A 14088-nucleotide genomic window follows, 5' to 3' on the forward strand; every position below is an offset into this window, starting at 1 on the left:
CTCCCTCCTTTTCCTGCCAGCCTGCCTGCCCGCCCCGCTCGCCCACCCAGCCCCAGCCCACACCCCCGACCAGCTCGGAACCCCGGCACACCACCAGCGCCCGGCCTGCTTGCCCTGCCACCTGCTACCCTGCCTGCCTACCTGCTCTGGCCTGCCCAGCTTCCCTTCCCTTCCCCTGCCTGCTGCTGCTGCTCTCCCAGCGCTCCGCCACACGCCTCCCACGCCCCATGCAACCCAGGGGCCCGCCGCCACCGCCGCCTGCAACGGTGTCCACCCCGAGGCCCCACACACACTAGCCAGCGCCCCAGCCCGCCCTACCCTGCACAGCCACCTGCCACACACACACACACAGCCGCCCAGCCAACCTCTTCTGCCAAGCACGCACACACTCACGCCACGCCACGCCACCATCTGCCCTCGGCCCGCAGCCTCCCTGGCCACCTGCCCACACCCACCTGCCCACACCCACACCCACACCCACACCCCGGAATCGGGCCCCTCCAGGGCACACAGCGCCCGCAGCCAGCCCCCAACAGCACCAACAGCAGCACCACCTCGCCAGCCCAGGCTCGCCACTGCGCAGGGCCCGCCTGCACGCACACTCAGTGGTCCTGTGCCAGGCCTGGGGAGAACCTTGCCTGCACGCCACCTGCCAGAGCCCACCCGAGGGACCCCCTCCCCCACCCACCCGGCCGGCCGGCAACCCTCCCCCGGCCCCCGCAGACACACCCCCACCGCAGACACCCGCCGCAGCAGTCCCGCCCGTGGGTGTAGGGGATGCCCAGGCGCCCCACTGTGGCGTGGGCAAACCTGCCCTGTGGACCGAAATCCCTCCTGTGCCTCGAAGCCTGTGGGTGGTGTAGGACTGAGTGCGTGCCTGCTGCCTGCGTGCTGGCCAGCGAGTGGGGTCCCTGCGTGCTGGCCTGTGCGTGCGTGTGTGCATCAGTCGGTGGGTGAGGGTGACCCCGTGCGCTGGAGTGGGCCGTGCGGCGCGGCGCGGCGACCCCGGTGCCCGGTCCCGACCCGTGGTGGTGCCCAGCGTGGCTGATTGCTTGCTTGCTTGCTTGCTTGCTTGCTTGCTTGCTTGGTGGGAGTGAGGGTGGCTGTGGGGGAAGGGGTGGGGGTGGGAGAGGGGTGGGATGGGGAGCGGGGAGCGTCCCCGGGGCCCCCAGGTCTCCACGGGCGGGGCCCGCCGGGGCTGGGTGTCTGGGACCCCGTGGGTGCGGGCGGGCGGGCGGGCGGGCATGCGGGCGTGTGCCAGCTGCCGGGGCTCCCAGCGTCGTGCCCAGCCGTAGGAGGGCAGGGCGCAGCAGTGTGAGGCGCCCCCTGGAAGCCCGGCCGCGAAGGCCACCCCTCCAGCCCTCTCCGGCGGCGGTGCCTCCTCCCCAGCTGCGGGAGGCGGGAGGGACGAGGAGAATGCCGGGGTGCGGGGGGTGCGCGGTGAGGCGCCCTGGCTGCGGGCAGGGGGAGGCGGCCTGGGAAGAGAGCTGGAGTGTCCTGGGGGCCGCTGAAGCAGGAGGTGGGCCGGTGTTGGCCTGGCGCTGCGGGCAGGGGCGGCAGCAGGTGGTGGCAGCAGCAGCAGCAGCAGCAGCAGCAGCAGGGGTGGAGGGCGGGCTTGGGCGGGCGGTGGGGCAGGGCAGGGCAGGGCAGGGCAGGGCAGCGCGGAGGGCGGGCAGGGGCGGCAGCAGGCTGAAGAGCGGCTGTGAGGCGGCGTGTGTCGTCTACGGCCATACCACCCTGAACGCGCCCGATCTCGTCTGATCTCGGAAGCTAAGCAGGGTCGGGCCTGGTTAGTACTTGGATGGGAGACCGCCTGGGAATACCGGGTGCTGTAGGCTTTTGCCCCCAGCCCATGCCCGCTCCCTCCTTTTCCTGCCAGCCTGCCTGCCCGCCCCGCTCGCCCACCCAGCCCCAGCCCACACCCCCGACCAGCTCGGAACCCCGGCACACCACCAGCGCCCGGCCTGCTTGCCCTGCCACCTGCTACCCTGCCTGCCTACCTGCTCTGGCCTGCCCAGCTTCCCTTCCCTTCCCCTGCCTGCTGCTGCTGCTCTCCCAGCGCTCCGCCACACGCCTCCCACGCCCCATGCAACCCAGGGGCCCGCCGCCACCGCCGCCTGCAACGGTGTCCACCCCGAGGCCCCACACACACTAGCCAGCGCCCCAGCCCGCCCTACCCTGCACAGCCACCTGCCACACACACACACACAGCCGCCCAGCCAACCTCTTCTGCCAAGCACGCACACACTCACGCCACGCCACGCCACCATCTGCCCTCGGCCCGCAGCCTCCCTGGCCACCTGCCCACACCCACCTGCCCACACCCACACCCACACCCACACCCCGGAATCGGGCCCCTCCAGGGCACACAGCGCCCGCAGCCAGCCCCCAACAGCACCAACAGCAGCACCACCTCGCCAGCCCAGGCTCGCCACTGCGCAGGGCCCGCCTGCACGCACACTCAGTGGTCCTGTGCCAGGCCTGGGGAGAACCTTGCCTGCACGCCACCTGCCAGAGCCCACCCGAGGGACCCCCTCCCCCACCCACCCGGCCGGCCGGCAACCCTCCCCCGGCCCCCGCAGACACACCCCCACCGCAGACACCCGCCGCAGCAGTCCCGCCCGTGGGTGTAGGGGATGCCCAGGCGCCCCACTGTGGCGTGGGCAAACCTGCCCTGTGGACCGAAATCCCTCCTGTGCCTCGAAGCCTGTGGGTGGTGTAGGACTGAGTGCGTGCTGCTGCTGCGTGCTGCCAGCGAGTGGGGTCCTGCGTGCTGGCCTGTGCGTGCGTGTGTGCATCAGTCGGTGGGTGAGGGTGACCCCGTGCGCTGGAGTGGGCCGTGCGGCGCGGCGCGGCGACCCCGGTGCCCGGTCCCGACCCGTGGTGGTGCCCAGCGTGGCTGATTGCTTGCTTGCTTGCTTGCTTGCTTGCTTGCTTGCTTGGTGGGAGTGAGGGTGGCTGTGGGGGAAGGGGTGGGGGTGGGAGAGGGGTGGGATGGGGAGCGGGGAGCGTCCCCGGGGCCCCCAGGTCTCCACGGGCGGGGCCCGCCGGGGCTGGGTGTCTGGGACCCCGTGGGTGCGGGCGGGCGGGCGGGCGGGCATGCGGGCGTGTGCCAGCTGCCGGGGCTCCCAGCGTCGTGCCCAGCCGTAGGAGGGCAGGGCGCAGCAGTGTGAGGCGCCCCCTGGAAGCCCGGCCGCGAAGGCCACCCCTCCAGCCCTCTCCGGCGGCGGTGCCTCCTCCCCAGCTGCGGGAGGCGGGAGGGACGAGGAGAATGCCGGGGTGCGGGGGGTGCGCGGTGAGGCGCCCTGGCTGCGGGCAGGGGGAGGCGGCCTGGGAAGAGAGCTGGAGTGTCCTGGGGGCCGCTGAAGCAGGAGGTGGGCCGGTGTTGGCCTGGCGCTGCGGGCAGGGGCGGCAGCAGGTGGTGCAGCAGCAGCAGCAGCAGCAGCAGCAGCAGGGGTGGAGGGCGGGCTTGGGCGGGCGGTGGGGCAGGGCAGGGCAGGGCAGGGCAGGGCAGGGCAGCGCGGAGGGCGGGCAGGGGCGGCAGCAGGCTGAAGAGCGGCTGTGAGGCGGCGTGTGTCGTCTACGGCCATACCACCCTGAACGCGCCCGATCTCGTCTGATCTCGGAAGCTAAGCAGGGTCGGGCCTGGTTAGTACTTGGATGGGAGACCGCCTGGGAATACCGGGTGCTGTAGGCTTTTGCCCCCAGCCCATGCCCGCTCCCTCCTTTTCCTGCCAGCCTGCCTGCCCGCCCCGCTCGCCCACCCAGCCCCAGCCCACACCCCCGACCAGCTCGGAACCCCGGCACACCACCAGCGCCCGGCCTGCTTGCCCTGCCACCTGCTACCCTGCCTGCCTACCTGCTCTGGCCTGCCCAGCTTCCCTTCCCTTCCCCTGCCTGCTGCTGCTGCTCTCCCAGCGCTCCGCCACACGCCTCCCACGCCCCATGCAACCCAGGGGCCCGCCGCCACCGCCGCCTGCAACGGTGTCCACCCCGAGGCCCCACACACACTAGCCAGCGCCCCAGCCCGCCCTACCCTGCACAGCCACCTGCCACACACACACACACAGCCGCCCAGCCAACCTCTTCTGCCAAGCACGCACACACTCACGCCACGCCACGCCACCATCTGCCCTCGGCCCGCAGCCTCCCTGGCCACCTGCCCACACCCACCTGCCCACACCCACACCCACACCCACACCCCGGAATCGGGCCCCTCCAGGGCACACAGCGCCCGCAGCCAGCCCCCAACAGCACCAACAGCAGCACCACCTCGCCAGCCCAGGCTCGCCACTGCGCAGGGCCCGCCTGCACGCACACTCAGTGGTCCTGTGCCAGGCCTGGGGAGAACCTTGCCTGCACGCCACCTGCCAGAGCCCACCCGAGGGACCCCCTCCCCCACCCACCCGGCCGGCCGGCAACCCTCCCCCGGCCCCCGCAGACACACCCCCACCGCAGACACCCGCCGCAGCAGTCCCGCCCGTGGGTGTAGGGGATGCCCAGGCGCCCCACTGTGGCGTGGGCAAACCTGCCCTGTGGACCGAAATCCCTCCTGTGCCTCGAAGCCTGTGGGTGGTGTAGGACTGAGTGCGTGCCTGCTGCCTGCGTGCTGGCCAGCGAGTGGGGTCCCTGCGTGCTGGCCTGTGCGTGCGTGTGTGCATCAGTCGGTGGGTGAGGGTGACCCCGTGCGCTGGAGTGGGCCGTGCGGCGCGGCGCGGCGACCCCGGTGCCCGGTCCCGACCCGTGGTGGTGCCCAGCGTGGCTGATTGCTTGCTTGCTTGCTTGCTTGCTTGCTTGCTTGCTTGGTGGGAGTGAGGGTGGCTGTGGGGGAAGGGGTGGGGGTGGGAGAGGGGTGGGATGGGGAGCGGGGAGCGTCCCCGGGGCCCCCAGGTCTCCACGGGCGGGGCCCGCCGGGGCTGGGTGTCTGGGACCCCGTGGGTGCGGGCGGGCGGGCGGGCGGGCATGCGGGCGTGTGCCAGCTGCCGGGGCTCCCAGCGTCGTGCCCAGCCGTAGGAGGGCAGGGCGCAGCAGTGTGAGGCGCCCCCTGGAAGCCCGGCCGCGAAGGCCACCCCTCCAGCCCTCTCCGGCGGCGGTGCCTCCTCCCCAGCTGCGGGAGGCGGGAGGGACGAGGAGAATGCCGGGGTGCGGGGGGTGCGCGGTGAGGCGCCCTGGCTGCGGGCAGGGGGAGGCGGCCTGGGAAGAGAGCTGGAGTGTCCTGGGGGCCGCTGAAGCAGGAGGTGGGCCGGTGTTGGCCTGGCGCTGCGGGCAGGGGCGGCAGCAGGTGGTGCAGCAGCAGCAGCAGCAGCAGCAGCAGCAGCAGGGGTGGAGGGCGGGCTTGGGCGGGCGGTGGGGCAGGGCAGGGCAGGGCAGGGCAGGGCAGGGCAGCGCGGAGGGCGGGCAGGGGCGGCAGCAGGCTGAAGAGCGGCTGTGAGGCGGCGTGTGTCGTCTACGGCCATACCACCCTGAACGCGCCCGATCTTGTCTGATCTCGGAAGCTAAGCAGGGTCGGGCCTGGTTAGTACTTGGATGGGAGACCGCCTGGAATACCGGGTGCTGTAGGCTTTTGCCCCCAGCCCATGCCCGCTCCCTCCTTTTCCTGCCAGCCTGCCTGCCCGCCCCGCTCGCCCACCCAGCCCCAGCCCACACCCCCGACCAGCTCGGAACCCCGGCACACCACCAGCGCCCGGCCTGCTTGCCCTGCCACCTGCTACCCTGCCTGCCTACCTGCTCTGGCCTGCCCAGCTTCCCTTCCCTTCCCCTGCCTGCTGCTGCTGCTCTCCCAGCGCTCCGCCACACGCCTCCCACGCCCCATGCAACCCAGGGGCCCGCCGCCACCGCCGCCTGCAACGGTGTCCACCCCGAGGCCCCACACACACTAGCCAGCGCCCCAGCCCGCCCTACCCTGCACAGCCACCTGCCACACACACACACACAGCCGCCCAGCCAACCTCTTCTGCCAAGCACGCACACACTCACGCCACGCCACGCCACCATCTGCCCTCGGCCCGCAGCCTCCCTGGCCACCTGCCCACACCCACCTGCCCACACCCACACCCACACCCACACCCCGGAATCGGGCCCCTCCAGGGCACACAGCGCCCGCAGCCAGCCCCCAACAGCACCAACAGCAGCACCACCTCGCCAGCCCAGGCTCGCCACTGCGCAGGGCCCGCCTGCACGCACACTCAGTGGTCCTGTGCCAGGCCTGGGGAGAACCTTGCCTGCACGCCACCTGCCAGAGCCCACCCGAGGGACCCCCTCCCCCACCCACCCGGCCGGCCGGCAACCCTCCCCCGGCCCCCGCAGACACACCCCCACCGCAGACACCCGCCGCAGCAGTCCCGCCCGTGGGTGTAGGGGATGCCCAGGCGCCCCACTGTGGCGTGGGCAAACCTGCCCTGTGGACCGAAATCCCTCCTGTGCCTCGAAGCCTGTGGGTGGTGTAGGACTGAGTGCGTGCCTGCTGCCTGCGTGCTGGCCAGCGAGTGGGGTCCCTGCGTGCTGGCCTGTGCGTGCGTGTGTGCATCAGTCGGTGGGTGAGGGTGACCCCGTGCGCTGGAGTGGGCCGTGCGGCGCGGCGCGGCGACCCCGGTGCCCGGTCCCGACCCGTGGTGGTGCCCAGCGTGGCTGATTGCTTGCTTGCTTGCTTGCTTGCTTGCTTGCTTGCTTGCTTGGTGGGAGTGAGGGTGGCTGTGGGGGAAGGGGTGGGGGTGGGAGAGGGGTGGGATGGGGAGCGGGGAGCGTCCCCGGGGCCCCCAGGTCTCCACGGGCGGGGCCCGCCGGGGCTGGGTGTCTGGGACCCCGTGGGTGCGGGCGGGCGGGCGGGCGGGCATGCGGGCGTGTGCCAGCTGCCGGGGCTCCCAGCGTCGTGCCCAGCCGTAGGAGGGCAGGGCGCAGCAGTGTGAGGCGCCCCCTGGAAGCCCGGCCGCGAAGGCCACCCCTCCAGCCCTCTCCGGCGGCGGTGCCTCCTCCCCAGCTGCGGGAGGCGGGAGGGACGAGGAGAATGCCGGGGTGCGGGGGGTGCGCGGTGAGGCGCCCTGGCTGCGGGCAGGGGGAGGCGGCCTGGGAAGAGAGCTGGAGTGTCCTGGGGGCCGCTGAAGCAGGAGGTGGGCCGGTGTTGGCCTGGCGCTGCGGGCAGGGGCGGCAGCAGGTGGTGCAGCAGCAGCAGCAGCAGCAGCAGCAGCAGGGGTGGAGGGCGGGCTTGGGCGGGCGGTGGGGCAGGGCAGGGCAGGGCAGGGCAGGGCAGCGCGGAGGGCGGGCAGGGGCGGCAGCAGGCTGAAGAGCGGCTGTGAGGCGGCGTGTGTCGTCTACGGCCATACCACCCTGAACGCGCCCGATCTCGTCTGATCTCGGAAGCTAAGCAGGGTCGGGCCTGGTTAGTACTTGGATGGGAGACCGCCTGGGAATACCGGGTGCTGTAGGCTTTTGCCCCCAGCCCATGCCCGCTCCCTCCTTTTCCTGCCAGCCTGCCTGCCCGCCCCGCTCGCCCACCCAGCCCCAGCCCACACCCCCGACCAGCTCGGAACCCCGGCACACCACCAGCGCCCGGCCTGCTTGCCCTGCCACCTGCTACCCTGCCTGCCTACCTGCTCTGGCCTGCCCAGCTTCCCTTCCCTTCCCCTGCCTGCTGCTGCTGCTCTCCCAGCGCTCCGCCACACGCCTCCCACGCCCCATGCAACCCAGGGGCCCGCCGCCACCGCCGCCTGCAACGGTGTCCACCCCGAGGCCCCACACACACTAGCCAGCGCCCCAGCCCGCCCTACCCTGCACAGCCACCTGCCACACACACACACACAGCCGCCCAGCCAACCTCTTCTGCCAAGCACGCACACACTCACGCCACGCCACGCCACCATCTGCCCTCGGCCCGCAGCCTCCCTGGCCACCTGCCCACACCCACCTGCCCACACCCACACCCACACCCACCCCCACACCCCGGAATCGGGCCCCTCCAGGGCACACAGCGCCCGCAGCCAGCCCCCAACAGCACCAACAGCAGCACCACCTCGCCAGCCCAGGCTCGCCACTGCGCAGGGCCCGCCTGCACGCACACTCAGTGGTCCTGTGCCAGGCCTGGGGAGAACCTTGCCTGCACGCCACCTGCCAGAGCCCACCCGAGGGACCCCCTCCCCCACCCACCCGGCCGGCCGGCAACCCTCCCCCGGCCCCCGCAGACACACCCCCACCGCAGACACCCGCCGCAGCAGTCCCGCCCGTGGGTGTAGGGGATGCCCAGGCGCCCCACTGTGGCGTGGGCAAACCTGCCCTGTGGACCGAAATCCCTCCTGTGCCTCGAAGCCTGTGGGTGGTGTAGGACTGAGTGCGTGCCTGCTGCCTGCGTGCTGGCCAGCGAGTGGGGTCCCTGCGTGCTGGCCTGTGCGTGCGTGTGTGCATCAGTCGGTGGGTGAGGGTGACCCCGTGCGCTGGAGTGGGCCGTGCGGCGCGGCGCGGCGACCCCGGTGCCCGGTCCCGACCCGTGGTGGTGCCCAGCGTGGCTGATTGCTTGCTTGCTTGCTTGCTTGCTTGCTTGCTTGCTTGGTGGGAGTGAGGGTGGCTGTGGGGGAAGGGGTGGGGGTGGGAGAGGGGTGGGATGGGGAGCGGGGAGCGTCCCCGGGGCCCCCAGGTCTCCACGGGCGGGGCCCGCCGGGGCTGGGTGTCTGGGACCCCGTGGGTGCGGGCGGGCGGGCGGGCGGGCATGCGGGCGTGTGCCAGCTGCCGGGGCTCCCAGCGTCGTGCCCAGCCGTAGGAGGGCAGGGCGCAGCAGTGTGAGGCGCCCCCTGGAAGCCCGGCCGCGAAGGCCACCCCTCCAGCCCTCTCCGGCGGCGGTGCCTCCTCCCCAGCTGCGGGAGGCGGGAGGGACGAGGAGAATGCCGGGGTGCGGGGGGTGCGCGGTGAGGCGCCCTGGCTGCGGGCAGGGGGAGGCGGCCTGGGAAGAGAGCTGGAGTGTCCTGGGGGCCGCTGAAGCAGGAGGTGGGCCGGTGTTGGCCTGGCGCTGCGGGCAGGGGCGGCAGCAGGTGTGCAGCAGCAGCAGCAGCAGCAGCAGCAGCAGGGGTGGAGGGCGGGCTTGGGCGGGCGGTGGGGCAGGGCAGGGCAGGGCAGGGCAGGGCAGGGCAGCGCGGAGGGCGGGCAGGGGCGGCAGCAGGCTGAAGAGCGGCTGTGAGGCGGCGTGTGTCGTCTACGGCCATACCACCCTGAACGCGCCCGATCTCGTCTGATCTCGGAAGCTAAGCAGGGTCGGGCCTGGTTAGTACTTGGATGGGAGACCGCCTGGGAATACCGGGTGCTGTAGGCTTTTGCCCCCAGCCCATGCCCGCTCCCTCCTTTTCCTGCCAGCCTGCCTGCCCGCCCCGCTCGCCCACCCAGCCCCAGCCCACACCCCCGACCAGCTCGGAACCCCGGCACACCACCAGCGCCCGGCCTGCTTGCCCTGCCACCTGCTACCCTGCCTGCCTACCTGCTCTGGCCTGCCCAGCTTCCCTTCCCTTCCCCTGCCTGCTGCTGCTGCTCTCCCAGCGCTCCGCCACACGCCTCCCACGCCCCATGCAACCCAGGGGCCCGCCGCCACCGCCGCCTGCAACGGTGTCCACCCCGAGGCCCCACACACACTAGCCAGCGCCCCAGCCCGCCCTACCCTGCACAGCCACCTGCCACACACACACACACAACCGCCCAGCCAACCTCTTCTGCCAAGCACGCACACACTCACGCCACGCCACGCCACCATCTGCCCTCGGCCCGCAGCCTCCCTGGCCACCTGCCCACACCCACCTGCCCACACCCACACCCACACCCACACCCCGGAATCGGGCCCCTCCAGGGCACACAGCGCCCGCAGCCAGCCCCCAACAGCACCAACAGCAGCACCACCTCGCCAGCCCAGGCTCGCCACTGCGCAGGGCCCGCCTGCACGCACACTCAGTGGTCCTGTGCCAGGCCTGGGGAGAACCTTGCCTGCACGCCACCTGCCAGAGCCCACCCGAGGGACCCCCTCCCCCACCAAGGCATGCTCCCACATGCTACCTTGGGTTCACGTTTAATCGTTTTTTGGTTTTACTTTTCCATCTGCGTTCCTTTTTTTTTTTTTTTTTTTTTACTTGGTTTGTCTTGTCTTATGTGGATTGTTTCACTTAGCTCTTTTCACTTGTGTGTTTTCCAAAAGATGGTTTTTGTCGTTTGTCACTGTATATTAGCCTACAGGTCATCAATCGGGACACAGTTTCTCTTTAAGCAATGCCACCTGCTTCCTGACCCTTTTGTAGTTCATTCTTGAATTGTCGACAGAAGCCCATTATGTTGCTTGTGGTTCCCCTCCGTAGAGTTCTCTGCTGTGCAGCCTACTGAATATATTCGTGTGTGCATGATCTGGGTTTTTAATGGCAAGACTCAGAGTCTGATTTCTTTATTCTGAAATTGCACTTTCTGTTCCTGTTCATGAGCCATCTGAATCTTGGGTTTTATTCTCTCTTCAAGGAGAGTTCCTTCCTGGACCCTGTCTTCATGTCCTCACCTTTCTAGCAAATCATACTGCCCGTAACTGGTCAGTTGCTCAGCTACTGTATCAAACAGTCGTGGAATTCTGCACCTTTCTGCTGCTGCACAGGGCCTATCATACCTCTGGTTTTCAAATGCCTTCATGCAGCCCCTACGTCCACTTGACCCTCCTCTGAAGCCCTGAGCATGCTTAGGAGTGCTCCTAGCACCACAGCCTGAGTGCACTTGTTCTGCTGCTGTCAGACCAGGGCTTTGGTGTTCAATGGATGCAGCATTCTGCCCAGCCCCTAGTCTGCACATTCCCACATCGGTGTAGTAGCATGTGATGCTGGCGGTTTACTAAGAACTGTGTAGACCCTGGGTTGCCTGCTGCCAGACTAGTGCATGGGTGTACTGCTGCTGCAGGCTGCCTGGGACTGCAGCGCCGTGCCTTTGGTCTGCCTGCTCCCACATGCTGTGGGGCACTACCGGACTACACTTATGGATCCTGGGCTGCAAGCTCTGAGTTCCATGTGTCTGAAGCCACAGGACACGAGATCACCCACTTCTTACCAACACCAAAGACCATCAAGGAGATTAACGACCATGTTGAGAAAGGCAGTGGTTCCTGGCGAGCTTCCTCCAGGACCCGTCGAGGGCACAGGTAGAAACACCCTAGCTCTCAGCCCCAGACTTGGCTCACAGCTGGGATAGGGCAGTGCGCCCTGTGTGGGGCAGTGCACATGGGTTGCCCAGGGCAATCCCAGATCGCAGTCCATGCTCTGGCCTCCCCTTTAGCTGGCCCGGGATGTGTGCAGCTCACAATGTCCCTCCCAACCAGAAAGGGCGTCCCAGAGCCACCCCACTCCCCTGCTTTTCCCTTAGTCTGATCCAGGCATTGGGGCGACTTGCTCCCACTGCTAGCTTGGGTGGACAAAAGATAATGAAATGAAGGCAGGAAAGAAAGCTATACTCGTGTTTCTATGCAAGAGATTTTTACACTAGCAAAAATAAATTAACCCTGTGTTTTAGATGCATGGCATATTTAGGTTCTATTTAGATTTCTTTTCATTCAAAATGTACAATGTTGGGCCCGGCTGTGTGGCTAGCAGCTAAAGTCCTCACCTTGAATGTGCTAGGATCTCTTATTGGTGCCGGTTCTAATCCCATCAGCTCCACTTCCAGCCAGCTCCCTGCTTGTGTGGGCGACTTGGAGGAAGTTCCTGGCTCCTGGTCTGGATCGGAACAGTACCATCCGTTGTGCTCACTAGGGCAGTGAATCATCGGACAGAAGATCTGTCTCAGCATGTGCAAGAGAAAAACTTTTTTTTAAAGATTTATTTATTTATTTTCATTACAAAGTCAGATATACAGAGAAGAGGAGAGACAGAGAGGAAGTCCTCAAGTGACCACAGTGCCAGAAGCCTGGGACCTCCTCCGGGTCTCCCACATGGGTGCAGGGTCCCAAAGCTTTGTGCCGTCCTGGACTGCTTTCCCAGGCCAAAAGCAGGGATCTGGTTGGGAATTGGAGCTGCTGGTATTAGAACCGGTGCCCTTATGTGATCCCGGCGAGTTCAAGGCGAGGACTTTAGCCTCTAGGCACTGGACAAAAAGTTTACCTGCTAGGCCACCATGCCAGGTCCTCATTGTATCTTTTAAGAACAACAAATTAAAAAGAAAGAAAGAAAGAAAGAAAGAAAGAAAGAAAGAAAGAAAGAAAGAAAGAAAGAAAGAAAGAAAAACTATGAAAAACAAACAAAAGAACAATGAAAGAAAGCTGGAAATCAACAATATAAGAAAGTAGAAAATATCCAAATAAGGCTCTGGCACAATAGCTCAACTGGCTATTTCTCCCCGTGTAACTGCTGTTTTTACTTCCCACCCAGCTCCCTGCTTGTGGCCTAGGAAAGCAGCAGAGGACGGCTCAGTGTCTTGAGACTCTGCACCTACCTGGGAGACACGGAAGAAGCTCCTGGCTCCCGGCTTCAGATGGCTCATCTCAAGTCACTGCAGCCACTTGGAGAGTGATACAGCGCATAGATCTCTCTATCTTTCCTCGTCTCTGTAAATCTGCCTTTCCAATAAAGATAGATTAATTAAAAAAAAAAATCATGTGGAGATCTGCATCTTCACCACTGCCCCACGCACCTGTGTGCTCTCTGCCTTGTGGCTGCCGTGGCCCAGGCTCCCGTGGCAACTCCTGCCTTCCTCACCCTACTTCAGGCTGCCTCTGGCCACACATTTTGTTCTTCTCTCAATTTTACCTTGACCCTGCGGTCAGTACCCTGAGGTACTGCTGGCATTTTGGGATCGACGCCAAGCCTCAAAAGGAGAGCAGGCTTACAGTGTTCCAGATTGCTCTACATTCAGCATGTACAGGTACAGAACCCCAAGAACTCTAAGAACAATTTTTGGTATAAAACAGTAATTAAAAACTGTCACCTAAACTGAATTTTATATCACATAGAAGGTGATAGAGGAATACAAATGTGTCATATCTTTCTTCATTTCAAGGAACCTAATCTTATGTCAAATATCAACTTTATTATTGCAGAAACTTCCTAAATTCAAGAATAAGATCTGAAACTCAAGTTTTTCCTTAAAGATTATGAAAAGCTAAGTATTACTATTTCTCAATGCGGAAGTGTAAAGCAAAAAAAAAAAAATCACCTTTCTTTTTAAAAAGATTTATTATTTGAAAGCTACAGTGACACAGAGAAGAGATCTTCCGTTTCCTGGCTCACTCTCACGATGGGTGGGCTGAGCCAGGTCACAGGCAGGAACCTGGGAATCTGCTCAGGTCTCCTCAGAGGATGGCAGGGGCCCAAGGACTGGAACCATCTTCCACTGTGAGGGGCCGGTACAGTGGCATGACAACAAAGCCTCAGCCTGTGATGCCAGCATCCCATGTGGCCATTGGTTCTAGTCCCAGCTGTTCCACTTCCTGTCCAGCTCCCTGCCTGTGGTCTGGGAAAACACAGGAGGATGGCCCAAAGCTTCAGGACCCTGCACCCACCTAGGAGACTCGGGAGAAGCTCCTGGCTCAGACCAGCTCAGTCCCTGCCATTTCAGCAATTTGAGGAGTGAAGGAGTGAATGAGTGGATGGGAGATTTATTTATTTTGATTGTAAGGGCAAATCAGATTCACAGAAAGATCTTTCATCTGCTGGTTCACTCCCTAAGTGGCCACTATGGCTGGAGCTGAGCTGATCAGAAGCCAGAAGCTATGAGCCAGGAGCCAGGAACCTGGTTCTCCCATGCTGGTGCAGGGTCCCCAGGCTTTAGGCTATCCTCTACTGCTTTCCCAGGTCCTTTTTTTTTTAAAGATTTATTTTTATTATTTTTTCATTGGAAAGGCGGATATACAGAGAGGAGGATCTTCCGTCCGATGATTCACTCCCCAAGTGAGCGCAACGGGCCGATACTATGCCGATCCGAAGCCAGGAGCCTCTTCTGGGTCTCCCACGCGGGTGCAGGTTCCCAAAGCTTTGGGCTGTCCTCGACTGCTTTCCCAGGCCACAGGCAGGGAGCTGGAAGGGAAGTGGGGCTGCCGGGATTAGAACCGGCGCCCATATGGGATCCCGGGCGTGCAAGGGGAGGACCTTTAACCACTTGCAC

At 65.6% G+C, this 14088-nt stretch overlaps 5 non-coding genes across 5 annotated transcripts; all 5 read left to right on the forward strand.

Annotated features, from left to right (window-relative positions):
* The first annotated feature begins 1719 nt into the window (after window positions 1-1719).
* Window positions 1720-1838, forward strand: LOC121155815. Its single transcript, XR_005883725.1, has one exon. It is a non-coding gene; the product is annotated as a 5S ribosomal RNA (ribosomal RNA).
* A 1740-nt stretch (window positions 1839-3578) lies between these two features.
* On the forward strand, window positions 3579-3697 carry LOC121155816. The gene has a single exon (XR_005883726.1). It is a non-coding gene; the product is annotated as a 5S ribosomal RNA (ribosomal RNA).
* Window positions 3698-5444: 1747 nt separating this feature from the next.
* Window positions 5445-5562, forward strand: LOC121155829. Its single transcript, XR_005883738.1, has one exon. It is a non-coding gene; the product is annotated as a 5S ribosomal RNA (ribosomal RNA).
* Window positions 5563-7305: 1743 nt separating this feature from the next.
* On the forward strand, window positions 7306-7424 carry LOC121155817. The gene has a single exon (XR_005883727.1). It is a non-coding gene; the product is annotated as a 5S ribosomal RNA (ribosomal RNA).
* A 1749-nt stretch (window positions 7425-9173) lies between these two features.
* Window positions 9174-9292, forward strand: LOC121155819. Its single transcript, XR_005883728.1, has one exon. It is a non-coding gene; the product is annotated as a 5S ribosomal RNA (ribosomal RNA).
* Window positions 9293-14088: the final 4796 nt, after the last annotated feature.

Source organism: Ochotona curzoniae, unplaced genomic scaffold (genome assembly GCF_017591425.1).
Source record: "Ochotona curzoniae isolate NIBS_2020 unplaced genomic scaffold, NIBS_Ocur_1.0 contig_3176, whole genome shotgun sequence".
Taxonomy (NCBI): Eukaryota; Metazoa; Chordata; class Mammalia; order Lagomorpha; family Ochotonidae; genus Ochotona; species Ochotona curzoniae.